Source organism: Gobius niger, assembly GCF_951799975.1.
Source record: "Gobius niger genome assembly, chromosome: 7".
In the NCBI taxonomy this organism is placed as follows: Eukaryota; Metazoa; Chordata; class Actinopteri; order Gobiiformes; family Gobiidae; genus Gobius; species Gobius niger.
This window is the reverse complement of record NC_136858.1, coordinates 13,607,436-13,633,874: the sequence shown is the minus strand read 5'-3', so window position 1 is coordinate 13,633,874 and position 26,439 is coordinate 13,607,436. Positions and strand designations below refer to the sequence as shown.

The following is a 26,439-nucleotide window of genomic DNA, read 5'->3' as shown; positions in this document are numbered from 1 at the left end:
TTATACTTGACTTTATTTGTATGTGATAAATACGTTTATATTTTATCAGAAAATGGCTAAAAAGAGTGAAAAATTGTGTTTCCCAAAATATTCTGTATCTATTTTACTTAATCCTCAGTGCACAGTAGCCTTGATCTTAATTTCAAACATATGCAAATCAAATCACAAATCTAATTGCAATACTTGTCGGAAACAGGTAGATCAGATTTTTCTTTTAGAACTAACCCTAAACAATCCCAAACAATCCCAGATTTGTATTATTAGTAATAATCCGCCTATAAAGTCATATGTGCATGATTTCACACAGCACATAAATAAACTATCTATCAGTATAAAAATACCTTAAAAACAGCCTGCCCTTTAAATGAGACTGTGAACTTTCACCGGCTCGCCTCCATGGAAGCGCTTCATCATGTGTGGTCCCTCTTCCAAAATGCTTTATTGAGGTAACTCACTGCAAAAACGGCAGTGTCTGTGTCTAACTGTTTAGCTCTGCTCTTCAGAAGTACCGACGTCTAACCTGGAACGTTCCGCAGTGTGGCTTTAAGTATCTATACATACCATTAGGTGGATAAGCCGCGAGGAGAGCTGCATGTATGTAACGTCCTTTCCCCCTTTTCACAGCTGATTAAGAGCGGCCACTTCACCGGCGGTGGCTGTGAATGAGAGAACGGCAGCTCTGGGCTCATTGTGAACTAATCCTTCACTTATCTGCACCACGTCGATACTATATACACCGCCTGCTGCAGAACCCCCCCCCCCACACACACACACACACACTCTCCCAACTGCCTACCCCTCAACCCCCCCCAAAGGAGCAGCCTGAAATCTCCCCCCATCCTCTCCTCCTGGACAAAGCAGCAGAGGCTAGTGGGAGTAATAAGGCATAGCAGCAGGGGTGATGTGGCTCTGGTAAGGTTATTAAGGCGTACATACAAACACACAGTGGGCCGCGGTGCGTGTCAGGTGAGACCCCCGGGGGCCAGGGGCCACTTGTGTCTTTGTGTTTGTGTATGTGTGTGTACATGCTGCCACAGAGAGGGGTGTAATAAGACCACCCACTTGATGAAGGAAATCACTGGGTTTAACCAATCTGACGCGCAAAGTATGGCCCTTGTGATGATAGCGGGGAGGGGGAATCATTCGGTCGATTGAATAATTGGTGGTTTATTATTTTGGCCTGTCCTGCGTATTGCGCTGTAATAGCCCTAACTTAAAGCCATACTACGTAACCGTTCCCCCAGTGTGTAGAATCAAATACAATGATGCTATTGGTAAAAAAATTAATTTAAAAAAATCCCTTAAAAAACATGTGTTCTTACTATGAGCGTGCAGTATTCTAAGATCTGACTCGTAAACTTTGCTGGATGCGGGACATCACCAGCTCGTCTCCATGGAGATGATTTGACAACACAAAGCCAAACATCATAGATATATAATGGAGAAGCGGTGTACGGTTCAAACATATGCGGACAGTTAGCAAGCCGGCTTGTTTAGGAAACTTTTTAGCGTTCGTTAGCCTGCTCAGTGTATTTTTCCGATAGCCGTTAGCATTGAGCCATCAAACATCGCAAACTATGAACGATCCAGGTGTTTTTAGCTGTTGTTACATTTGCCACATTGAGATGATATATCTTAGATCAAATATATGATATATAGTTAGAAATCATTTATGAATGTGCAGATCTTTTGACATTTTACTTTTGACAAGAATTAGTGTATTAAAGTGGCCTCTGAGCTAAATGCTAAATCATATAAGGCTAAGTTTCTGCTTTTTGTGGGGTCAGAAAAACATCCAATGGCCAATAAATATATCTTATAGTGTGTCAATGATAAAGAAATGGCTAAATGTCATGAAACAGATGTGTCAAACCTCGCCATACTCCAGTAAAGGGCCTGACTTCACCATTCATTTCAATGGGGATAGAACGCTCAATTCAAACAGGCCTGGGAAGCCGCTGTATGTAATTTATGCATTTATAGGTACAAACTCAGATAGCTAACAGCATTTCTATTATTTCAATGGCCAAACAGGAAGTCTAAATACACTAGGTCCTCTTCCAAAAGCTTTTTCCTGGTAATCCCGGAGTGTTCTGTAGTGTGGCTTTAATGTTACTTCGAGATGCATGACAATACTGCAGTAGTGACATCTTTGCTTTATGTTGAGCGATGCATTACAGCACAAACTGTCGTAGCAGAAGCGTCTGAAACCGGCTTTCAGACAGTCATGTAACGCCAACCCCTAAACAAATGAAGTGCATTGAAGTGCGTTAACAGCTCCTTAAGGCAGAGCGAGGCATGTCTGACTGCACGTTTTACAGACTGTCAGCCCGTTCGGCAGCTCACAGGGAACACTCCCACATTATGCAGTGCACATTCCTCTGGTTTCCCTGCTAAAATAAAGCAGGTCCGGTTGTAACTAGCGCTATCTCTACAGCAATAAGGATAAAGGCTCTTTAAACAGGATTTGGCCTGACCCTCCACTCTATAGCTGGGAGCTGATACAGCATTGCACGGCCAGCGGTGGATCATTTTTCATCTCCAAATCTGCTTTGGCATGCTCAGGAGTGTGTCCATGTTAGAGGCTGGAGACGGGAGGAGGATGGTTGGAAGGGGCATGGCACGCAGACAAAACACACTGGGCCGGGCACATGGGGCTGGGCGATGTGGGGAGGGGGCGTTCTGCGCTCCATCTCCTGTGGTTTCCATTGGTGCAACCGTGACAACACAAGGCTGGGTCTTCCCTCACTGCTCAGCTGAGCAATCAGGTCACCTCATCTTGACAGGCACAAACACACGTGCGCGCCCACACACACACACAGGCTCTGCGGATGCGCGCGCACAAGGAGACACGCCGCTCGTACAGCCCGCAGCTGTTGCCAATGATGTCAGTCCTGATTTGGCCAAACTAGTCTTTTGTTTGACTGTATGGGCAGGGAGCAGAGCAGAAGGCTTCGCTCGGCAACGCACCACGAGTTTGTGTTTAGTGTTTGGTAATGCTGCCAGCTATCGTAACCGAATAAGCAACTGTAACATTAGCTACACAAGCTAAAAATGACCCTGTTTTATATGATCAAAGCCAAAATAAGAGCAGGAGCTTTTGTTGCATACGCCAGCAAAAAGACAGCGCAACTATTAAACATACTGATCTAAATTGAATTTTGTCCAGCTGAAGAAAGGCTCTATCATGTTCAGTCCGGTGAATCCAAGGGGGTCAGACAAACAAGTTCGTAACGAGGCATTAGCATGTTTATGAAGCACTGTTTCAGCGCTCTCATTTAAGCAGCCATTTGCTAATTAGCGCTAAACACACAGAGCAGTGGCTGATGTCATTACATCTGCAACTGTGTCGTCATAAAGACATTAGTATTCAAACAGGCGCTTCACATGAGAGATCTGTGTCATGTCAGAGTCCTTTCTCCTGGCATCAGTCACCTCCCTTTTTTCCCTAAAACTGTGGTTTAGACCCCTTCAAACGTGGAAAAAAGAAATGCATGCGCTTCATGTAATACAGCAGTTCATGTCTCTGAAATGTTAGGGTTATGGGATATGTTTAAAACGTCCACTGTGCAATGAATCTTCAATTTAAATGATGAGATGCACTTTCAAAATCTCCTCTTTCCATATCAAACGCCTTGTGATATCAAACACATCCAAACACCATGACTTTTTCCCAGCCCATTAAAATCAACTTTATGAATCTGATGTCAACTCTCGAAGCCCTAGCGTAAAATGTGCCCCTTCTGTATCTCTTTCACTCTTATCTAGGCTTTGTAGCAGGTTAGTGCAGTCTACGGCACCACAACCAATCCACTAACACACCTGCTAACATGCGATAAAAACATAAGAGGAGATATCCCCGTGCTAAGCTACTACACTGTCAGTGACATTTACGGAAATAAGCCTATACTTGTGCTGACATTTCGCCGCGGCGCCCGGGTATACAGGCGAGCGCTCCGGATGTGCCATGTGTTTGGCGGTGCCTTGTTGGAGCAATGATTTGATTAGGTTTGTGCTGATTACGGGTCTTGTTGGTTACAGTGTGCAGCTCCATTAGAGAGGGAGGAGGGAGGAAGACAGAAGGGAACATACTGTTTTTCACAATGTAGTCATCTGTACTTGATTGTTGAAGATGTAGCCTCTTTCTGGAATTAAAGTGATCATCTTGAATTGCACATGTTTTCACTATTTCTATTTCACTCTAAACATGGCAGATTTGCAACAAGATTTCCTTCTTTGTTGTTTATTATCGAACTAGCGACCTTCCAATTTCCAGGCAAAGTGCTTAGAGAATGGTATTACTTAAGTCCAGACTCCTTTCTTAAACACACATTTCTAACAGATTGTTCGCAGTGATGAGTTTATAAGCACGTTTTCACAAGTTTCAGGGTCACTTTTGAGGCACAATGTCACAATATCGCTCAATAGCCTGAGCCTGACAATTTTCTCGGTAGTGGAATGAAATCGTTTTTTCCCTTCCACCTCCATGAATTGTAAAAGTGGATATTTGTAAAGAGACACTGCGCATCTAATTAGAAATGTTTTTTTTTTTTCTTTCATGGACAAGAACTCATCAGGTAAGTTGTTGCTAGCATTGCTGTCGCACTGTCCCTGAAAAGTGACTCTGAAAGTTGTGCTTATAAACTCATCCCTGTGAAAAACTGGGATGTAAGAAATGTGTGTGGAAAGTTAGGAATGAGTTTGGACACAACCACCACTTGGAAATGTATAAATAAACAAATAATGACCGCAAGCAAAGCGGAAAAACCCCACTTGTAGCTGACGTTAGCATATGTAGCGTGAAGCTAGCGTTAGGTTCCTGGTTAGCATTGTCCGTTTTTTAAGTATTTATGGGCTGTTGAACCACTTTGCTCCTTTCGGTGTCTCTCTATCTTTATTCAGGAGAAAAATATATTCATAATTCAGTATTTCTTAAAGTAATGGCGGAGAAATGGGAGAAAGTTCTTTTTACTCCAAAACTACTTTAACAAACGCTGAATGATGTCTATAGTTTTCTAACCAATAAAGACACAAAGACATGGAGAAGAGCAAAGTAGTTCTACAGGCCATAAATACACAAATAGCAGAGAATGCTAGCATAATGCTTCATGTTAGCTTCATGCTACATGCTAACGCTAGCTACGACTGCCGTTTTTTCGCTTCTACTGATCAATCTGCTGTGAAAAAACATCCATATGGGCCAGATTTAGACTTGACTTAATTTATGTGTGATAAATATATATTCTGCCCGAAAACTGCTAAGAAGAGTGAATAATTGTGTTTCCCAAAACATACTTCCTAACCCCTCGGCAAGGCCATGCCCCCTTGTACGACGCAAGGCCGACTGTATCTATCAATAAGAGTGACTAGGCTGTGGAGAAAATGCAAAACTAAATGAGCGTCTTTTTTGTTATTAAAATGTTTAGTTTTGTTTGTTTCTTTATTGGACAGGACTGCAAAGAGCAGAAGAGACGTTTAGCAAACAGTTAAAGCCAGGAGGACCCTCACCCTCAACGTGGATTAACTGTGAGTTTTCTTCATGAATGTATCTTTCAAGTCATTTTAAAATGCTTACACATGCCGGGCCGGAGTGGAGGTCCCGATTGAGACAGCTCGGCGCTTTGTCCTCGGCTGTAACCCGGCCTCAATATGAATCAGCTGTTATCAAAGCGCGGCGCAGGGAGGAGGATATTGGTAGCTATCAGCACTCCTGACGCAAGATACGGCAAAACACGCACAGGACCTTCTCAATCGCATATCACTGTGAAAAAAAAAAAATAAGAAAAGGGGAGGGGGAAATCACAAAGGACTCTTATTTCACAACAACGCTATCGCAGGCAAACACTTTATAGCGGCAAGTACGGGGCTGTTGTTTCGCTGCACTGTAGACAAAGTGGCAGCTCCAAACCACGCCGCGCAATATTGGCTGAGAACAAATAAGCTCAAAAGCCCCGAATGCCCTCTCGCCTTTGTGCAGCTTTGTGAAATATTAACCAAATTAATGTACGGTCTTTGAGGGGAACATACTGTGCTGCCAGTGATGCTGTGTAAACCGAAAACCCATTTGAGGGATTATGGTTCCAAGACTGTAAGAGCGTTGTGAGCGGGATTGCGAGTAACGCTGCAAATTATGGTTGGGCGACGCAATATCCATATCGCCAAATCACAGCGGGCCTTCCATTTGCCTCAGATTGACACACCGAAAATGCATAGTGCTGTAGCTTAAGAATAGGCAACAGTTCAGTTTTAGTAATGATTTTTACCTGATTTTGTGTGTTTTTAAAGGCACACTGCGCAACATTTTGGGCAATACTGTTGCCAGCAATAAAAAACATGATGCTTGGGCTTGACACAGAAAAAGCCATTTCTCCAGGGCGGTGGGAATGGATTTGGATCAGGACTTGTTTAAATCTCATATGTTGCTGCCTTTAGTCAATGTCTCCATGGAGACGAGCTGGAGACGTCCCCGCTCCCAGAGAAGTCAGGGCTTAGCAGAGCTGAGCCGCTCACAGCAAAGATCCACCTTAGTTTGTTAATTTTTCTAAAGGTATTTTTCAACAAAAAAAATATAACAAAATAAATGCTTGGATTTTTTTTTTCCGAATTATTGGGTGAAATGTTACGCGGTGCAGCTTTAATAATTTTTTCACAGAATTTGATGAAAAAATTAATAAATGCAATGGAACGCCCTGTTTTTTTGGAATGGTTCAGAAAAATATCGCAAAAATAATTGTGATCAGACGTCAAACACTGCAACGTTGAAAGGTTGCAAATCTCATAATGTACCTTTTTTGGGAGGGAGGTGACATAATGTCCTCTGAAAAGAACAAAATGACCAGGCTTCATTGTGTATAAAACCTGCTGACGATGCAGTAATCCTGTTCTTGAATTAGCTGAATTAGCAGTCTCCTCCCAATCTAAACCTTGATTTTCCGAACATAAATCCGCCAGAAAACTGCAAGTAGAATCATTCAGCCCCATTGGTGAGGTGTGTTTTCTATTAACTAAAGGTCCCCTGTGCGGTACTGACAGCCAAAGAGCTGTGGGCACAGTTTTATTCTTAACAGCGAGCGAGAACATTACTAGAGCATTAGGGGACTTCAGTAGCCGGTAGTGCGACGACTGATATGGGTTAGCGAGTGCAGGTATTTTTAAAGGCTGCTATGAATGATACAGTTGTGTAATTTATAGCCATAGCTCAGTGGGCATGTGCTAAGCTTGGAGAGAGAAGGAGCGTGCGATAAATGATCCGGCTAATACTGCGTAATTGTACGTAATCAGTAGTGATGGAAAGGTTACGAAGCAAAATATCGATAGTTATGGAAGTAGTCGGTATTCTAGGTGGTTTTGTCTGACAAGGTGGGAGTTCTGTCTGTTTAATCTCGTGGGAATCACAACTTTGTAGCGGTCTATAAGCATATTTAGCATATAAAGGCACTTCCTGTGTCAAAAATTCATTACGTCTGCAAAACGATTGCTGTAGTTGACATAAACTTAGTAGTAGGGCCGGACGATACTGACAACGATTAATACATTTTCGATAACAATAATGAAGCGATGTTATGGCAAACCATCAGAAATATGTACAAATGTGCTGCAAACATCTGAATATACATCGCTTTGTCGCTCCACATTTCTTGACATTGGAGATAATCTCGATGTTGTAAATTTGCATATCTTCCCAACAGCGATTTCGATAATATCTTGCCCAGCTCTACTGCCCATTGGCGGTGGAAAACGGGCACTAACGTCAATAAAGACAAAGCAAATACACTATCTTTCGAATGAATGGTCAAGAGTCCTCAACATGGCATCCGCAACAGGAAGAAGTAATATGACTAAACCCCATCCGCACACTATACCGTGACGGCCTCTTCCCACATCAAGTCCATGGGTTCGGTCAGGCCAAGTCACCGACTAAACTCAAGCGTCATCTTTGCAACAACGGCGCGCGTTTATCTGCGAGCACGTTGGCGCGGTCTGTTTGAATTCGCCCTAATAGTTTGATTGTGATCTAACACAAGCAGCGCTTCGCATTTATCCACTTGGCATGTAACCGCGCTGACGGATGTTTCGTAAAGCAATTTCTGGAAGCCTGGAGGCAGGACAAAAGGCCAGAGTTCAGACGGGGCAGGAAGCGCTCCACTCCAAATATGTGTCCGCAAAATGAGAGAAGTCAAAGGGAAAATCATTTGAAGGGATTTTATAGATTGCAGATTTAATGTCCGTCTGATGGGAGAGAGGGGGGGAGAGAAAAAAAGAGGGAGAGATCAGGACTAATCCTCTTAGCTGTTTGTTTGGTAATCTGATTTAGTCTGATTTTTAGGCTGCTATCTCTGCTTGTGGTTACTGATGCTGTCGCTGGATTGACCGTACCCGTTTTTCACCTCCAAAAAAAAAAGCCTCCCGGCGCACTTTTCGCCGTTATGGCACGCCGTTTGACATATTTAAAACAAAAATGTTGCTGGACGATATAAATCCCCTCTCCCACCAAATCCTTGCTATGATTCCCGGCTCTGTCTGCGCTCCAGAGAAGAAGAGCTAACACACACACACACACACACACACATGCGCTGAACGCCTGTCCCCGTTCCAAATAAATGACCTACTTTGCACATTTACACACATCTACATGCAGGCAAGATCCGGGGCACGCTTCATAGTTTCACATGGCGGCTCATGTCCAATTCTTGGAAAAAAAATGTCTTAGGTCTTGTTAATTTTCGCGCTGTCGTTTAGAAGGGATCGCTCGAACGCGCAAAGCTGTGTGAAAACAAAATTAGAGGAGACATATTATGCTTTCAAAGACATGGTGTGAAAGGGCGGTGCAGTGGCAGAGCATTTGCCCACCGATTCTAAGACTGGTTGGTTCTGTTCCAGCTGCGGTCAGCACACTGGAGTACTGTTGATAAGTCTTTGGGCAAGACACTTGACCCGCCTTGCTTCCAGGGTTGAAGGAGTCTGATTTGAATGAGTTTTACATGTCTCACTATGGCCATTAAAAGGCACTGTCCCAACAAAATAATAATAATAATGAGTTAGGGTGGGACGATATACAATAAAATCCCTAATCGCAATGAAAAGAGGCCACGATCGTAGCATTTCATGATTGGGATTATTGTTCATGAAAGCTGATCATCAAAAAAACGCTTCCCCAGAGCACATGGCTATGTAAACAAAACAGTCCAGGTACATGATTCTGACAAAGTTCTGCTTCCACACTTAAGACTTACAATGCCGTCAGCGAGGTAATACAAATACTTTCTCTGTGATTTCTCTGAATCGTCTGCTGTGTCGTCACAGTCAGTTATAGCTGCTCAAGGTGTTAGCGACAGCTTGTAGCAGCTATAAGCTACCGCTAACACCCCAAAGCTAAGCATTTACAGTACCTTCCAAACCGGGAACAGCTGCAGCTCGCATCTATGAGCCCTCTTTCAGAAAAACACAGTGAAGTTGTAGCTTAGTTCCTGCGTCAGCATTTTGCCGAAGACCAGCCATTTGCGGAGCGATACAGAAGGATCGCACAGGCGTCTCCAACCAGTCCCTCATTCAGCTATTTTCCCAGTAACTCAACAGTGACTGCAAATCTGTATAAGCTTTATCCAGGTGGAACAAATTATGTTTCTCAAGTCAAATTCATATGTAAAGTCAGGCACCAAATGAGTTATGAAATATGAATACACACATAGATATTAACCCTAAGCAGATATTTAGCTAAATATGTATTTCTAATATATATCACTTCACCATAAGAAATGTATTAATGATTATTGTGATATTTTCATTCATCTCAATCACAGTTCTCTGTTTGAACTCTCTTGATTTTCAACTCCATAAGCTGTTGAAACCAGGAAGTGTTTGCCGCTTCCACACCTCTCCACCAGATCATTCCTTCACCACAAAGCCATGCAGCTAATTTTTCACTTCAAAATGACGCCAGACTGTACATCCATGTGCAATCCGAGCAAAATGCGTGAAAACAAAACATAGCGACCAACATTGGAAGTGCTGTGAAATCTCAACACAAAGGAGGGAGTCCAACAGTAAAAAGCCATAATCAAGCAAGCACTTCCAAGGAAACAGGGCAGAGAGAACCATTTTAGAAGCCAGAGTGTGTACCTTTGTCGCCGTGTTAGACTAAAGTAAGGTAAGGTTGGCACAGAGGCCCACTTAAGGTGCTTGTAACCCAGGCAAAGTGCTATTTCCAGACCGCTGGCCCTGCTTCTCCCCCTCCTCCCCTCTCCACCTCTGGAATGGTGGGGGAAACCACAGCACGGCACAGGCTCCTGTCACAGACATGGCTCAAGAATGGATCCATTATTCACACGGGCTGTTAAGGGACTGGCACACCAGGGCGGGACGCACACACGCCACTTTTTACATGCTGCGCTAACAGATAAAAAGGAATGAGGGTCATATTTTAACTTGGGGAAAATGTCGCAGCATTATTAGAGTATTAAATACTGGGAAGTGGAGGTAAGATTTTCTTGTATAATGTAGTCTGTCGAGACCCTTGCAGTGCATTAGTAAGATGGGGAAAAGCACGGAGGCATTCCTGAAGCAATTCCCACTATGGCAGGACTGACAGTTGTTCTAAATCTATACTGAAAGTGTTCTTAATGGCAGGCATGAGAGTGTGCCTGAATGGAGCTCAACAGAAAGTTCAATTCTCCTTCAGATTCCTCATAGACCTTCCCAAAAGTCAAATATTAAAATGTAAAATCTTATGTATTAATCAGTTATGTATTAATTTCTACCATAGCGCAATAATTTTAAAGGACAGAAAACAGAACATCACAAGAAAATATGAAAATTCTTTTATATGTTTTCAAATGATAAAGTATTAGTTAGAACTAGTTAGATCAGGAGTGATCACAAACTCAAAGTCTTAATATTGATTCAAGGCAATGTGAGTAATGAATATAAAATGCACTGTCAGAGCAAGTGCAAAGCTTAAAGCTGCATTATGCAACTTTTTATTTGAAAAAAATGTATGATGTTTGTGTGTAATTGACCTTGTAGTGACTCAGCAGCTGTATGAGTGGTCAGCAGGGCGCCTTTACTTTCCATCACGGTGGTCTCTAGGACGCTCTAGGGTCAACTACTTGGAAGGTTTTCACTGCTGACGGATCCTCTCACCAGAAAACCTACAAAACAATTGATCCTGGAGCGTTGTAGAGACCGAAAGTAAAGGCGCCATGCTGACCACTCATACAGTTCAGCCGCTGGGTCACTACAAGGTCAAATACACACAAATATGATTTTTCCTTTTCACATAAAAAGTTGCATAATGCACCTTTAAGGCAGCTAGTGGCAGGCCAATATTGAAACCGTATGTAGGGTAAAACAGTACGAGTTTGTTGTGATACAAATGAATATAATTTCTGTGCTGACACCATGCAATCTCCGACGTCCCCGGCCTGTGTAAAACTCACCGGTACGGTTAATATGCATGAGCAGGTGCAGGATCTCTAAGCAGGACAAAATTGTGAGCTGCCTCTTTGGGGATCTATGCTTATGCTGTGCCATCTGGTGTTGATAAATCAATAGATTAAACCCACATATAATCTACATATAGAGTGTGTGATTTCAAACGAAAGGCCGCGGCGCACACTCGAAATGTTGTGTAAGGAGGCGCGTCTCTGGGAACACCAAAGCGGCGCGGCGACAGTCATCTGAGCCTGCTGCGAGCGCGCACGCCTGACAGCACAACGCGGCGCTACACAAGGCGACACGGAGCAAAAAGAAGAAGAAAAAAAAGTGCTCCCTCTACCCATCCCTCCTCCTGCCTGTCTGTCACAGCGCTGGCCAGATTCTCGTCGAGTTTGCTCACGGACCATGAGGAGGGAACGTGGTAAATGCGTATTCTGATATGCATGACTTGAGGTTTCTGTGCCTTTCTTTTCCTCTTGGAAATCGCAGGTTGCATCCATAATTTACACGCGCCTCCGTCTGTTCCTCTCTTCTCCACTCCGCGCACTATCTCCCCCCCGCCCCCCCAGCCGTCTCTTCTTTTTTTTTCTCCCCTCCTTTCTCCTTCTCCTCTCTCCATCTCTCACTCTCTCTCTCTTCCTCTCTCTCTTTCTCTCCTGGCAATCTGGCTTTTGCAGGCTCGCTCATTAGCATATTGCAGAATGTGCAGATGCCACCAAAAATTATTCACCTTCCAGCGCTTTGATGCAGTTTTGCGTGTACACAAACTACGCTGTCGACACTTTGGACTCGCTCGTAAAACAAAAGCTCAAAGGACACGCCGCCTTTTTAGCCAGGCAATGCCTCCGATGGACTGTATGGATTGTTGTATTAGGTAATGTTTGGTAATGTTAGGTCATTATTTGGTAATGTATAAAGCCAGCAATCACTGCTATTTATAGGCTTCCTTGTTTTAGACATGTTCTCAAATGCATGGGATTCGTGTATTAGTCAAACAGTTCATATTTCAGTATTTAGGCTTCGTCAGCAACTAGTGATCTTTAGCAAAAGGTTGAATTAATACACGTCTAGTAGAAAGGGGTATACTTTGCTTTTGTTTCATTTCAAAACTAATGTAAACACCAAAGCAAGGTAAGCTCCTCCCTACTAGATCCCTACAAATACAGCAGACTGTTAAAATAACATTAGTTGCTGACAAAGCCTCTTGAGTTGAGAGGCTACAACAGCCCAGATAATAGCTCGGGGACCTTTATCTACAATGGAAACCTCCTTTCCGACAGAGAGCTTACACAAATATCTTCATTCCAATCGTAATTGGTCCTGTTCGAAATGTGCAATTGAAAAAAATTAAAAAAAACGGCAATAAGATGTTTTCTCCAAAAACCCGCCTGGCCCGAACGCCCGACCTTTCCCTTTAACGCTTCCTCGCATCCTCATTGCCGTGATTACATTTTCCATCATGCCAGTCAAAGGTGCTCTAATGCTGATGACGATTGATGGGCTGCTTTCCCCTGCCAAGACATAAATGAACACTTAATATTCATGCCGCTCACTGGATAACTGAATACATAAGACTGGCCTCTGCTGAAAGGATAATTGAAGACACGGTATCCAGGCATCAAACGCGGCACGATTTTTTACAAAGAAAAGACAAACGAGTGGAGGATGGGGATTAGCCGTTGTCGCGCTCGTGGAGATGGATATTGCTATTGATAGAGTCCGATCAATAGTCATACATGGTAAAAAAAAAAAAAAAAAATTAAAAAACGCCGCCATTGGTCCAAGTCTTGCTAACGTTGCTATTCGTGTTTCGCACCCCTGGGACAGCTTGAAGGCAATAAGACCCTTCGCATCGCCGCTGAAGCGTGCGTATGTGCGTGTGGAAGGACTTTCGTAAACATCCTCCAAGACAGGCTTTTTTTTTCTCTTTCCTTCATCGCAGAAATCGACCACATCTGAGGGGTAACAGATACAGTGAAGTGCACAATGACTTGGCATCAAAACATGTTTAGGCTTCCAGTGAGCGAACGTCGTGTTACCTGACAAGAGCCAGCTGCCTGCCATGCGAGGAGGAAATGCCTCTGCCCGCACAAATCACAATGCCGGTTGTGTAAGACGTCATGCGACCCATATGCTTTGGGCAAAACAAGAGCCCGGATCAGGATTAATTCAGTGTGTTTGGGAGCGACTGTGCGCCTGGATTTCATGTTGAATAATGGGACACAGGGATAGTATCATTTTCAACATATCAGAAAAATATTTACACATGAAACTAGTTAGAGGCTTTTTTTTTTTTTTTTACTATAAAAATATGTGCAATGAGAGAGAGGCAGAGATGACGAACCACTATCCGGCTGTGTTTTAGAGCGGAAAGAAGCCATTGGAAATGAAATGTAAAATGCAATTAGGTAATTTGCAATGATAAACAAGTGTGGGTACACCTAAGAGTCGCACTTCATGACAATAGTAGCAGACTTTTTCAATCAATTAAACAGAAAGGACCAACCAGTTTGTTAAAAGACAATATGGGTAAATGAAAACCACAGCAAAGCAATCTGGAAGTCAGTTCTTTAAACACAGCGTGACCAGCAGAGTTTGATGAATGAACACATTGAAATAGAAGTATTGTCATGATTCTGTCTTCACGTCTTATGTTACATAACGTCAGCTTCCTATCATTAATATACAGTGATGTTACTAGGTTTGGAATCTATATAGAGATGACTTGACCTTTGTTGAAACCAGCCTTGAAAATCCACCAAGCCAACTTTGAGACAATCATTTATAAAAGCAGGTTTATAGGCAGGAAGTACCTCCCACAAGAACTTGGCTAATAATTGAACCATTTGCTAATGTTCTCGCTAACCTGAGTACATCTACGATGTTTCTATTCACTTCTAACAACAATTTTGGTGGCTAATGCTAATATCAGGAAAAATAACAGCAAATTACAAAATGCCTTTCAACTTTCACAAATAAACAACATGATAACTTGTTCATGCTAACCGCTAATCAATATGCTACTGTATTAGCACTGTTCACAGAATGTTTAAGCTAATTTCTCGCGTCTCCTGTCCAATTTTTTTACGTAAATGAAAACCAAAATAAGATTAAACAAGCAAAACAAATTCATTAAAAGGCAAGACAATTGTGCTTTGTTCAGACTGAGGCACAATTGTAACGCTAAGGTAACTATGCGCCAAAGTTAGCCTTTAGCTTAAACGCCTACATTTATAAACACAGAAGTCTCCACCAGTGAAGCATTTACACTGTGGTTTTAACATAAAGGCATAAACGAGAACCGGAAACAGTTGTTAGCACGGGAAGTTAGCATCATAGCTTCCACACAACAGCAAAAGTGACAACATAAAGTACGCATTGAAAGATACCACTGATCTCTAATGCGTTTTCTGTCTCTATTAGCTGACACTGAACCTGACCTGCACTATCTCATCCAGCGAACCAACACTCGAGCACATCCATATCGCTGCATAAGCCGCTACTTAAATCATCTGATACAATAAGCGATAAATCAGTATCCTTACCGTCGTTGTGTTTTCCTATTAGGTCCAAATCCGCTTCCTAATCCTCATCAATCATAGCACTCTGCAATGAAAAACAACACAAAGCAAAGGTACGTCAGGGAAAGACAGTGACAGAATACAGTGATGGAGGAAAAAAACTAGACTTAGGTGGCATCATTTATGGAGGAATGATATAGTGCTGTGACAGATCCGCGGCGTATAACAAGCGCTGGCGGATACGACGGACGAGTCGAATCCTGGGAAAATAACGACACAAGTTGATTTCCTGCTTCTTTCCCAATGTCTTTGAACACACCACGCTCACATCATGTCTATATGCTTCCAGCTCGATTCTACCAACATGCACATGTCCACCCGCGGATTGTCAATGCGCTAGCGTATTTAACATACACATCTGCTAGCTTGTTGCAATACTCCCACGTCTTTTCGTTAATATTCTGTGAGACACTGAGACCCAAAACCTAAAATATTTGGGTGGGAAAAGGGTGATAGGGTGACTCTATGCATATCTTTAAACCGATGGTGACCTCGAGCATTGTACATCGTGCAACTCGACAACAACAAAAAGTTTACAATACAAGAAACACAAGGCATTGGATTGCAGCTCTATTGTGCTTCCTGGAGTCATTTTAAGGACTCTGAAACTAAGTGCTAGAGAATATGGACTTTGAACTGGCATGACAGAAACAATACGCGACTAAAAGCATATTTTTTGTGAAGTGTGCAACATCATACCACAGCTGGAAGCTCAAAAATAATGTCATCGAATAAACCCCTTTCAAAATGTCCACAAATACATCAGGCAAAAAGCTATGTAGCTATGAACGCGATCTTCAAAGGCTACATTTGTCCGCTATTTAATTACGGATAACACAGGCAGCCTAAATGTGCGATTTATCCGTTTTTGCCATTGAATTTAATTAGTCATGTGGGTTTAATTAACTAAATACGATCTGATATTGTAATTTTGCACTTGGATGTGGGATGCAGAAAAAGGGGTGCTTGAGCACGGAGGCAGAGTAAACCAGTGTTCATTAGGAGCTCTTATGTGCAGTCATGTTTCCAGTGGCGGCATTACTGAGTGATTGCTCCTAATCAGGCGCTACACGCAGGGAGGTTACCTTTTATTCGCGAGAATCTGGCGAATCTTCCGACCATTATTCCGTGCTCCTGTTAGGCGCTGAACCGTGACTAATGCAAGCAACACCCCTCATATTTTCGGGGGAGCAGCGCATCGCTCATGTGGGGTACGGCAAGCCGCGAGTCTGCAATTAAGGGAAATGATGGCTGATATGGTGCTTTAAGGGGTCACTTCTCTGGAGAGGAGGGAGCGCTTGTAAGCGTGTTTGTGTAGTGTTTCGGTGAAAGGGCTCTGTTCCAAAGAGATCAATGAATGAATATCCAAATTACACGCTGACAATAAAGCTGAAGATTTATTAAACTGTATCTAATACTTATATTATATTATATTGATTTGATTTGCCTTTTAAATGTCATTTTATGTAAATGTCATTTATGCACATGTATTATGATGGATTGTTGGTTTCTGTGAAAGCGGTGAATTACAGCGCCTGCTGCAATGACTACTACTATTAACATACTCTACTATTTGGTTCTGAGCATGGAATGTTTTTAGCTAACTTCCTGTTGGCCAGTGTAGACTACTTCCTGTCAACATGTTATGGGTTTAAGCTGATAGCAGTTATCCAGAGTGTTGTTTATTTCTGGAGATATTTTTTTTTTTTAATTCATGCAGTCATGCCTTACATTTGAAGAGTTTAGCGGTGCTAGGCTAGTGGGAGGCTAGCGCATGTCTATGGTAACTAGTAGCCTGCATTTAAAACAGTCTGACCCAAGCACAGTGCACCTGAGGCAAATCACTTGTAACACCAGACTACGCATAGAAATGTCTGTATTGACTGAATAATCTTTGAAATATAACCGTTTTGCATTTAAAATAACTTATATTTGAGCAGCATCAGCTTCCTGGTTGTAAGTTATGCAGCGGCGGAGTGATCTGCTAGGTAACCGGGTCTACAGTAGTTTGTTTACCTGCGGCCGGCATTATTACACTTGGAATTCACAAAGGAGCTTTCTACAAATCAGATATGGCAACGTTTGAAGGACAACCCGATGATTTTGAAGAGGTTTTTTAATGCAGGCTACGAGTTACCATAGACATGTGCTAGCCTAGCATCACTAAACTCTTCAAATATAAGGGCTGCATTAATTTAAAAAAAAAATCAACACTCTGGACAACAAGGAAATGAGGCCCTATGTAAAAAATCCTGAAATGTCCCTTTAAAATGTGCACAAAGCCTATAGTAATTTTTACCAATCCTATAGCCCAGAGTATTCCAGAAGGGGGGAAAAAGTGACGCCTCATGGTTGAATCCCGATTCACTTACCCCCAGGCCTGCAAAACTACTACAAAAACTACTGCTGCTCCCACTTCTGCAGTGCATACTAAATAATTCTACCACAATTTGCAGCAACTTCCCTTCTACTACAATACTGTCACTATAACTGCTTTTACTTTGTACAACAACACTAAATTAGACACACAAAGGAAATCTGCTTTCAAACATAGCATCTTTCCGTCAGAAGTCTGTCTGATTCTTAAGTTCCAACTAAACTTGCGTTGGCCTTTACTGATGCGTTTTTGTCCAAATCTGACCCCGAACTTGCAAAGAATCAAAGTCTAAACAACGAGCTCGATTAAAGGCGCTTTTGGAGCTTTTGGATAAACTATCAAAAGAATAATAGAAGCAGCAAAGAGGACATCGCGCTCAATCGACAGAGCAGTTATGACAGATAATTGACAGTGTCCCAAAAACAACATGCTTTATTTATTTTAATATCTCTTGAAAATGCTCGGTGATTGACAAGCGAAGCAGATGATAAACGACACCGGCGCGTAGGGCTGTCAGAATTAGCAGATGATTTTTGATGATACCTTGTCAAATTAGCATTCACAATCAATAATGAGGTAAATTAGCCAACACCTTTAGCTGCGAAAATGAAGGAACTGACAGGTTCAAGCGCGACGTGTGACATGGGATTAGGTATTCAGGTAATTTTGTTTGAGATAAGGCTTGAGCTGAAACGCAATCATTCATTTGAACAGCTCGATCCCCCCCCAAAAAAAAAAAACGTGGTGTAATTAAATTAACAATGGTTTATTTTGGATCGTGCGATCAATTTAACGCAAAAGGCTTGACACTCTTAACTCCCCGTTCCTCTGAGTAAGTCATGAACTGGGGCTGTTCAGTTAATCACAATCGAATCAAAATTGCGATTTGAATGGATGCTTATCAGCACATCCAAAAGATATGCGGTTTCCATGGGTGTTATGCTAGCCCTGTAGTTTAGAGCTCATACAACATATGAAAGGCATGTGATTCCTGATTAAGTTTAGCTGTTTTTGTTTCAGTCTCCTCTCAATGTGGGCACAGTAAATTGAATCTTGGTTTAAAATCATAATTCAGAAATTGAATCGTAAAATTTCAATGAGACATCTCTCAGACCCAGCAGAAACCCATTCACACAGACTGCAATAGGTCAGAATGTAAAAAGTCTCTTTAACCTCTCACCTTCACAGAGCGCATGTTTTCCAGTTCGGCTTTGCCGAAATCTAAAAGCTTCTTGATTGGAGCTCACTGCCGAGAACTCTTCTGTCGCACTGTTGTTCCATTTTTGTCACTTTTATGCCGATCATGTTGCTTTTGTCGCTTTTTTGCTGGATTTTCATCACATTTTTGTTCATTTTTTTTTTACTTTTTGTCACCTTTCCATCACTTTTTTGTCACAATTGTTGCTTTTTTACTCTTTTTGTCACATTTTCATCACTTATAAGTCACTATTGTTGCTTTTTTACTTTCTTTTGTCACATTTTCATCACTTATATGTCACTTTTGTTGCTTTTTTACTTTCTTTTGTCACATTTTCATCACTTTTTTTGTCTCTATTTTTGCTTTTTTGACTCTTTTTTTGTTGCATTTTCCTCACATTTTTGTTGCGTTTTTGTCGCTTGTTTTACGCTTTATTCAAGAAGCTTTTCGATTTGGGTAACGCCAAACTGGAGAAAATGTGGTCGGTCCAGGAGGAGGTTTAGAATATCACAGGAAATTTTGCAGGAAAAGTCCAAACATTCAAATCAAGTCATATTTCCACAATAAACACACATTCAAGGCAAAAGAGTGGTTCAGGGAGCATGAGACGTAATTTTCACACGCGGATCGGCCGCCGCAGAGTCCACATCTTAACCCCATTGAGAATCTTTGGGATGTGCTGGAGAAGGCGTTGCTTATTGGTTGCACTCTCCCATCATCAACACAAGCTCTTGTTGAAAAGTGAACACAACACTGGAAGTAAATAAATCTCTAAGCTTAAAGTGATCAAACAAAGTAAAAGCACGTGTGTGACCTTTCGTTTCGTGGTGACTTTTGTTTCTGGTCAGGCAGTGTTTCTTCACAGTGTTATTTTCGAAAATGCAGAGGAGCTCGCTTCTATAATGAATACTTCAGTCTAGCCAAATAGGTGCGATACAATAATGGAACAAATGTCTACTTGTGCAGTCGCCTAATTACGCTGCATTGAAGCCAGCATTAGCACAGGTGGAGCCCATGCGCCTTTTATACAGCCATCATTATATTAGTACAGTTTCACATAATAGCTACCGAGAGAGCATATTCATCGCTGCACTAACCTTGGAGTTGAGTTAACACAGTCTGGCTGGATGTTGTTATATTCTGTTACTTTGTATGAATAGTTTGAATAGTATAACCAATGGAATAAAAATATATATACTCAAGGCGGCAGGCAGACACCTTACTCACAAGGTCTGTGTGTCTTATAAATGAGCAGAGCAAGACACTGAAAATACTTGCTTTGTTGTCATATCATTTGGGGACACGCTCGGAAAAGTTGCCAGTTTGTGCTAACGCGCTGTGTACAACATTTTTTGTCAACTCGCTGGAAAGTTCACACACGCACTGGGGACCGAGGCCGAGGAATCCCCGAAGTGAAACAGCATCCTTTCTGGGTACCGCTCTTTGAAGATGAAACCCTTTTTTCCTCCCAGTCTGCGTCAAACTACTCCAATGGAACCCGGGATCTTGATACTGTACGCTGTAGCGAGTGATACGAAAGCCTTATGCTAATCTGCTAATTCTCCCTAATGAAACATGAGGCCGGTGCGGCACGTCTTCTCACTCTCGCTGGGAGGAAATATGGCCGCCTTCGCCTTGCACTGTCTCCGCGCCTGACGACACACAGGCAGAGTTATCAGAGAAGGGGAAGAGGCGAGGGGGGGGGGGGAGAAAAAAAAATAAACAAATGGCTGCATTGATTCACTAGTTGTTTATTTACAGCCCTCTCCGGAGAAGAGATAAATTCCCCTGTTGAGGCTTTGTTTCCCCATCACGCGACACAACGGGACGCGCGTGCAGAGGGGCGAGCGGGCCAAGCACACACAGGCGAACCGGAGCGCGCATACGAGCGCACACTCCTTACATCTGGATTAATCTCCAATGGGCGTCTTCACAGATGCCATTAAACGCGGCAGAAGGCGAGAGAATCGCGCGGCAAAAGAGGCTGCCATGTGAATAATTTATTCCGAGGCTCATCTTGCCTCACACCGGGGGGATTTCTGCTTTCAATTTGCACTGTTTCCCTGCGCCGTATTCAAATTCGGAGGGGGGCATATTTGTTGTGATTGGCACGCGGAAGGTCAGCGTTAGCGGGCTAGCATCAATGTTGCACTCTACGGGCTAACATGCTGCAGAAAGGCATGGTTAAAGTAGTTTGGATTAGTGGTTTACTTCAAGCTAAATGATCTGGGGCAACAGTGGTGCAATTGTTAAGTACTTGTCCTCTAGGGCTGGGTACCACTACCACTACTTTTTTTTTCAACGCCAATGCTTTAACGATACTTGGTTTACGATACCAATACCTGGACGATACTTTTTCCGGTACCTATACTAAACTATTTGTCATCTAGAACCAGAAAGCAGAACAATAAGGAGTGGGAGATTTGCAAATTTACAAAATATCGGCTTCATCTCCGGCTTCATCTCCAATATCGGCTTCATCTCCAATATCGGGGTCATCTCCAATGTCACGAAATGTGTGAAAAAATGTGAAATAATTTGGGGAGAAAAGGGGGGAGAATTGGGAGAAATTGTGGCTAAAAATAGGCAAATATTGTGTAAAAAAAAAAGGGAAAAAATGGGTAAATGGGGGGGAAATTGGGGGGGAAATTGGGAAAAAATAGAGAAAATATTAGTTATAAAAAATTGGCGACAATAAGAAACAATTAGTACATTCAGAAAAAAAATGGAGAGGGGAAATGAGCAAACATCTTTCATTTGAGCTGAAACAAGTTATTTCTTTTAATACTGTCCTTGGATGAATAGCATCAAAACAATTTGGTATTTATTTATATTCTCGTTACCTGTAGTACCTAAACATCTTTTTTCTTATTTCTTTTACCCAGTATACCCTGTACCCAGCCCTACCTCTGACCAGAGTGTTGCTGTACCAAACCTTAGCTCCTTTGTTATTATGGCATTGGACGAAGATACTTTACTCCATTTGCCCGCTCTATTCAAGGCTGGTGAATGGTTCTGGCACAAAGATAACAACATGGTTTGATGTGCAAACCCGTGACAGAAAAGAAAAACATCTGGCGTATTAGTAAAGTCATCTGTGCTGGATTGGTTTTGTAATTGATGTTTTGTCTCGGGATGTGTGGGAGGTATTGTGAGAGCTATAACGAGTTGGAGCAGCAGCTAACAGCTTATGCTAAGCTCCTTTTTGACGTTCAGGACTGGAGTAAATGGGCAGTGCTGCTTTAAAAGGAAGCATTTTTACCTTACGGTAGTACATCACAGAGAAAAATATTCTGAAAATGAAAAATTCACCTAAACTAATCCAAACCCGGGCTTCTTTGCTGTGCGGCGCCGGTACCGGGTTAGCGGGTGGGCATGTGTGTGGCGCTCTTTGTTTACCTCGCCGTGCGCCGGGTGACACTGGAGAATAGGGCCTGTGGTGAGCGGAGACGGCAGTGTGTGTCTCAGCTTATTAGGCTGCTTTCCAAGGACACAGGAGGCTCCAGACATTACACTGGCGGAGAAAAAAAAAAACGGGAAAAAAAACCCGCCCGCGCTAATCATAGCAGGGAGATGCTCGGGCCGCAGACGCTAAATGAAAATGTGGCAGAGGGGAGAGGGAAGCTTTTAACACATCACAAAGGCTGCTTTCGGTTGGCGGGATTTTTTGGGTTGAGCCATAAGATGTCTGCTGGAAGTTGAGACAAAGGGATGGCTTGTGTTAGAGGTTACTTGGGAAAAACTGCGCAGCATTTGGAGTTTTTCTTCTTGGTATGTGACTGTTTATGGCAAGAACAAAACAAGCTTTGTTTTGGAGAAATGTCTGACGAGATTCCCTTTCTCTCCCAAGCAAAGATAGTGTTGTATTAATGAGCAAGTCACAAGGGCCGACGCTTTGTCAAGACAACAGCGCGAAATGAAAAAAACATAAAGCAATAACACCTTTAAAAAAAAGCTACACACTATTAAGAACTTGTTTGTAAGGGATTTGTGCTTCGTCAATTCTAAGCATGAAACAAGAGGAGCTCTGAAAGTTCCCCCGGCTGCACTTATTTTGGTTCACTTTGCGTGTTTTGAATGGAAAAACAAAGATGATGTAGTCACATGAATCATGTTTTGGTAGTCTGGCAAAAGAAAAGTATTTTGGAAAGCTTGAAATTATAGTTTTTCTCAAATGATAAGACACTTTTCCAGAAGAGGAGCACACATTTCTTTCTGCAGACTTTTTTTTTTTTTTTTTTCGGACCAAATTCACAAAGCGCTGCACTCTCGGGTTAGAAGTAGAAGTCGACAAAACCTGCTCTCACGCAGCAAATACAGCAGACTGCTCGGTAAAAATACTGTTCAATCAATGTGTCTTCACGTGAAATTCCAATCGTAAATGAAGGCGTGATCAATTTTTTTCATCATTTGTGTTGTGGATAAAGCATGTGTTTAAGGAGCAAGGCTATGCCAAGTGCTCTGAGAGAGAAATGTCGGTACCTGTGCGAACTATGATGTGCCTTATCCCTTGAGAAAACTACAGTACAAGAAAGTCTGAAAAATCGATTGCAAGTGTTCTGTCATTTTATGTTTTCACGTAAAAATACGATATTTGATGCATAAAATGACCAATAATAAATAATAAATGACAATACTTTGGGCAACAAAATCTAAATAATGGATGGGGCCAGGTTTAAAGCAGTACTAAGTAACTCATGCCCCTAAAGGCTATAAGCACCACTGCAGGTGTCGTAGAATGGTATGTTTTTTTACTCATTAATTGTCCGTGAGAGTAAATACTACGCTGACAGAAAAGACAAAGGGAGAGAGGGATATTGCATATCCAATTACACAACGGAGATAATTTTTTTCACTCAAACTTGGCTGTAAATACTATTTAAGTGGCGCTAGCCCGCAGCTAGCTTTCCCCGTTAGCCTGCTAGCTTCTTTTTCGTGATCCCAGTAGTGTGTATTGGTGGCTCCTACCCGTAGGCAGTGAAGTTGCAATTGTGGTTTTATGGTCTTTTCTGGCCAGAGTCCCATAGGGACTACAAAAAATATTTATTTAAGTAAACAATTACTTAGTACTGCTTGAAATTAATGCTATTTGTCCGTCCATCCATCCATCCATCCATCCATCCATCCATCCATCCATCCATCCATCCATATTTGCTTGTTGTTGTTGTATTTAGTAATTATTATTTTGCTTGAACCATCACTTACAAAGATTAGGATTTCCTGGTTTAGTATTTGAATCAGCTAGTAATTCCAAGCTAGTGGTTCCCAGAGTCCGGACTAAACACGGTGAGGCTAAAGCTAAAATCTGATCTTCATGAGGACGTGAGACAGGCCTAAACCCTGACAATGTTCAAATTTTTTATCCGTTCAAAATATAATTCAATAAAAGACTAGAATATAAGGTGTTTGTAGGTGTTTCAAAATGGGAGATTGCAAGAGTGTAATAAAAACACATTTTGAGGAAAAAAATGTCCCTTACGTTTTTTCATGCGAACCTTTGCATTTTCCACAAATGAACTTAGGAAGGAAAGTTGTAGTGACTTCCCCCCAAATCCAACAAGCGAGTGGACAAAACATAAAATAAACATTGTAAGGGGTGAGTTCGTCACTGAGAAACTAACCAAAATCTCAAAACTGACCACTGCATGGAAGATCTTTTCACCTGCCGTTTCTCGGTTTGAATAGAAAAAACAAAACGAGGCCTGAAAGCTTTCTGAACTCGCTGTGTTCTGGAGAACCTTGCGCTGTTTTGAAAGGAACACCAAAGATGATGTAGCCAAATACATCATGCTTTGGTTCGAACTGGTCCAAGTTGACAAAAGGAACCGAGGATGGGCTTGGAGAAGGCAGGATGAAGTCATGGCGCTCATGCATGTCCTCCCCGTGCTTCTCACTGTGGGACTGAGATACCCGAGAGCACCGAGGCACAGGTCATCCACGACATGACGAGCCGCCATTAGCCAAGGGCGCACGCAAGAATGGCAGACGGCAGTCGTATTTCTCACATTGACAAACTCTATTTGCAAATCCTGGGTATGAGATTTCCAGCATTCTGCGTGGCACAAAGGGGCTTTTTTTTGTTGTCGTCTTGCGCTGTTGTTGTGCGATTCCTTGGGGAACGGATCAGTCTGCTTCACTTTACACCCATCGTAGGCGGCGTGCATACAACAGAGACAGTGAACATATTTGAGATGTGATCGCAGCTCGTGTTTGTACAAAGAGCGTTTGAGAGGAGCGTCTCATTCTCCGAATCTGAGACAAACAGGTTATGTGGGGGGGGGGTCGCTTAGGGGAGAAACTGTGGTTACCCATAAAAACAACCCAGTCATTTTCAACAGGGAGTTGGGACAAGGGTCAGGATGTGTTATCTAAATCGTAAACGGCAGAAACCGCTTAGTGGTTTCTGCCGTTTACGATTTAGATAACACATTTTTATTTCATTTTTTTGCCTAATATTTTGACAACCTTCTGTAGCGTTTGGCAAGAAGCAGTTCCTTTCTGTTTGCGTCTGGCTTTAGTCAACAGTATGTCATGCAACGTAAGTCAAAATCTATGTACATTTAGCCAATCAAAAAGTGACAAATAGTAACTTTCATCAGGCAAGGGTGTCTTGAACTTCTAGCAAACGCAGAACGAACCAGACTTGCTTCTTTGATGTTAAAGGAAAAGGAGAGATTAAATCCAAACGGTTGCATTCAGAGCTTGAACAGAAGGGACGAATGTTTCCATTATTTTGTTTTAGATTTAGATATCGGTTTAGGGTGTCTGACACTGATTGGGCTTCGAGACATGAGTCACTTCGTGAGCAGGGCCGCTTTAACCTACCCATAGGCCCCTGGGCTAACCATGAAATATAGCCCCCCCCCCCAACCCTACTTAAGGCTACTTAAGTTCCGATCGGCCCTTTGGCATTAGCACGGCCCTTGGTGAACTTGTGCCGCAATGAAGTGATTGACAGAAAATTCAACATGTGGTAGAAAAATATCAAACTATTATGACTTCTGACTACTCTCTTGGTACGCCATGGCAACTGCAGAGATGCACGCCTATTCGTTGGTTAACTCGTGCCGCAAATGTAAGTGATTGACAGAAAAATCAACAAATTGGATTTTGTTTTTCATTGAATTCTGATAGGCCCATGACTACTGTAGGCCCCTGGTCTCCAGCCCCGGCAAGTCCAGTGGATAAGGCGGCCCTGCGTATCAGTCTGGTTGGTTGGCGTTCATATTGAGCCCTTCAAACACTCTCTGGAGATGTACGTGAAACCAACTAAAACTATTTTATCTGTTAGATATATGCTGCTTGTTAAATGTCTCCTTCGCCATTTGATTTTTAGTCCACTGGCTTCCATAGTTAGATAGTTATGTTTAGAAGCGTCGGAGGTGCATTCACCCAAATGAAGCTTGCCATCCCTCAACCAAGTGGGAACATAGCCTTCTTCCTCATCACTTTCTGTATAATCAGCAAAGCTTTCACATGGACGAGAAAACAATGACGAAATACATTGGATCGACAAACTTAACATACCGCGGCCGTGTCATTTACAGTACAAGCGTCGGCGCTGATGACAGGAGCTGCTTGTTTCTGGTCGTTTCAGGCGTGAATGGGTTCGCAGCAGCCCGGCACAGTGCAGCGGTTCAACAAGGCCTCTTTGAGCAGCTGAATGACGGGCAGGCCGACGGGCGCGGGGCCAAACTCAGACTCTCGGCTCTGGCTGCTGCAAGCGTGCCAACTCAACCAGACCAGAGAGGCCACCGAACGAGGGCAGACAACGAGTAGGAGTAGCAAGCGTAAATATGGCGGAAGACACTCTTAGTAAGCGCTAAGGTTATGCTTCCAGTGTAAGGCAC

At 42.5% G+C, this 26,439-nt stretch overlaps 1 protein-coding gene across 6 annotated transcripts in view; it reads right to left on the bottom strand.

The window, feature by feature from the left end:
* The window catches only part of zmiz1a (zinc finger, MIZ-type containing 1a), a 203,508-nt gene that overhangs the window by 109,804 nt on the left and 67,265 nt on the right, over nt 1-26,439 (bottom strand). For all 6 annotated transcript variants that reach the window (XM_079559888.1, XM_079559891.1, XM_079559886.1 and 3 more), the window contains exon 3: nt 14,979-15,039. The gene's annotated coding sequence lies outside the window, so the exon portion shown is untranslated. The remainder of the gene's footprint in view (nt 1-14,978; nt 15,040-26,439) is intronic.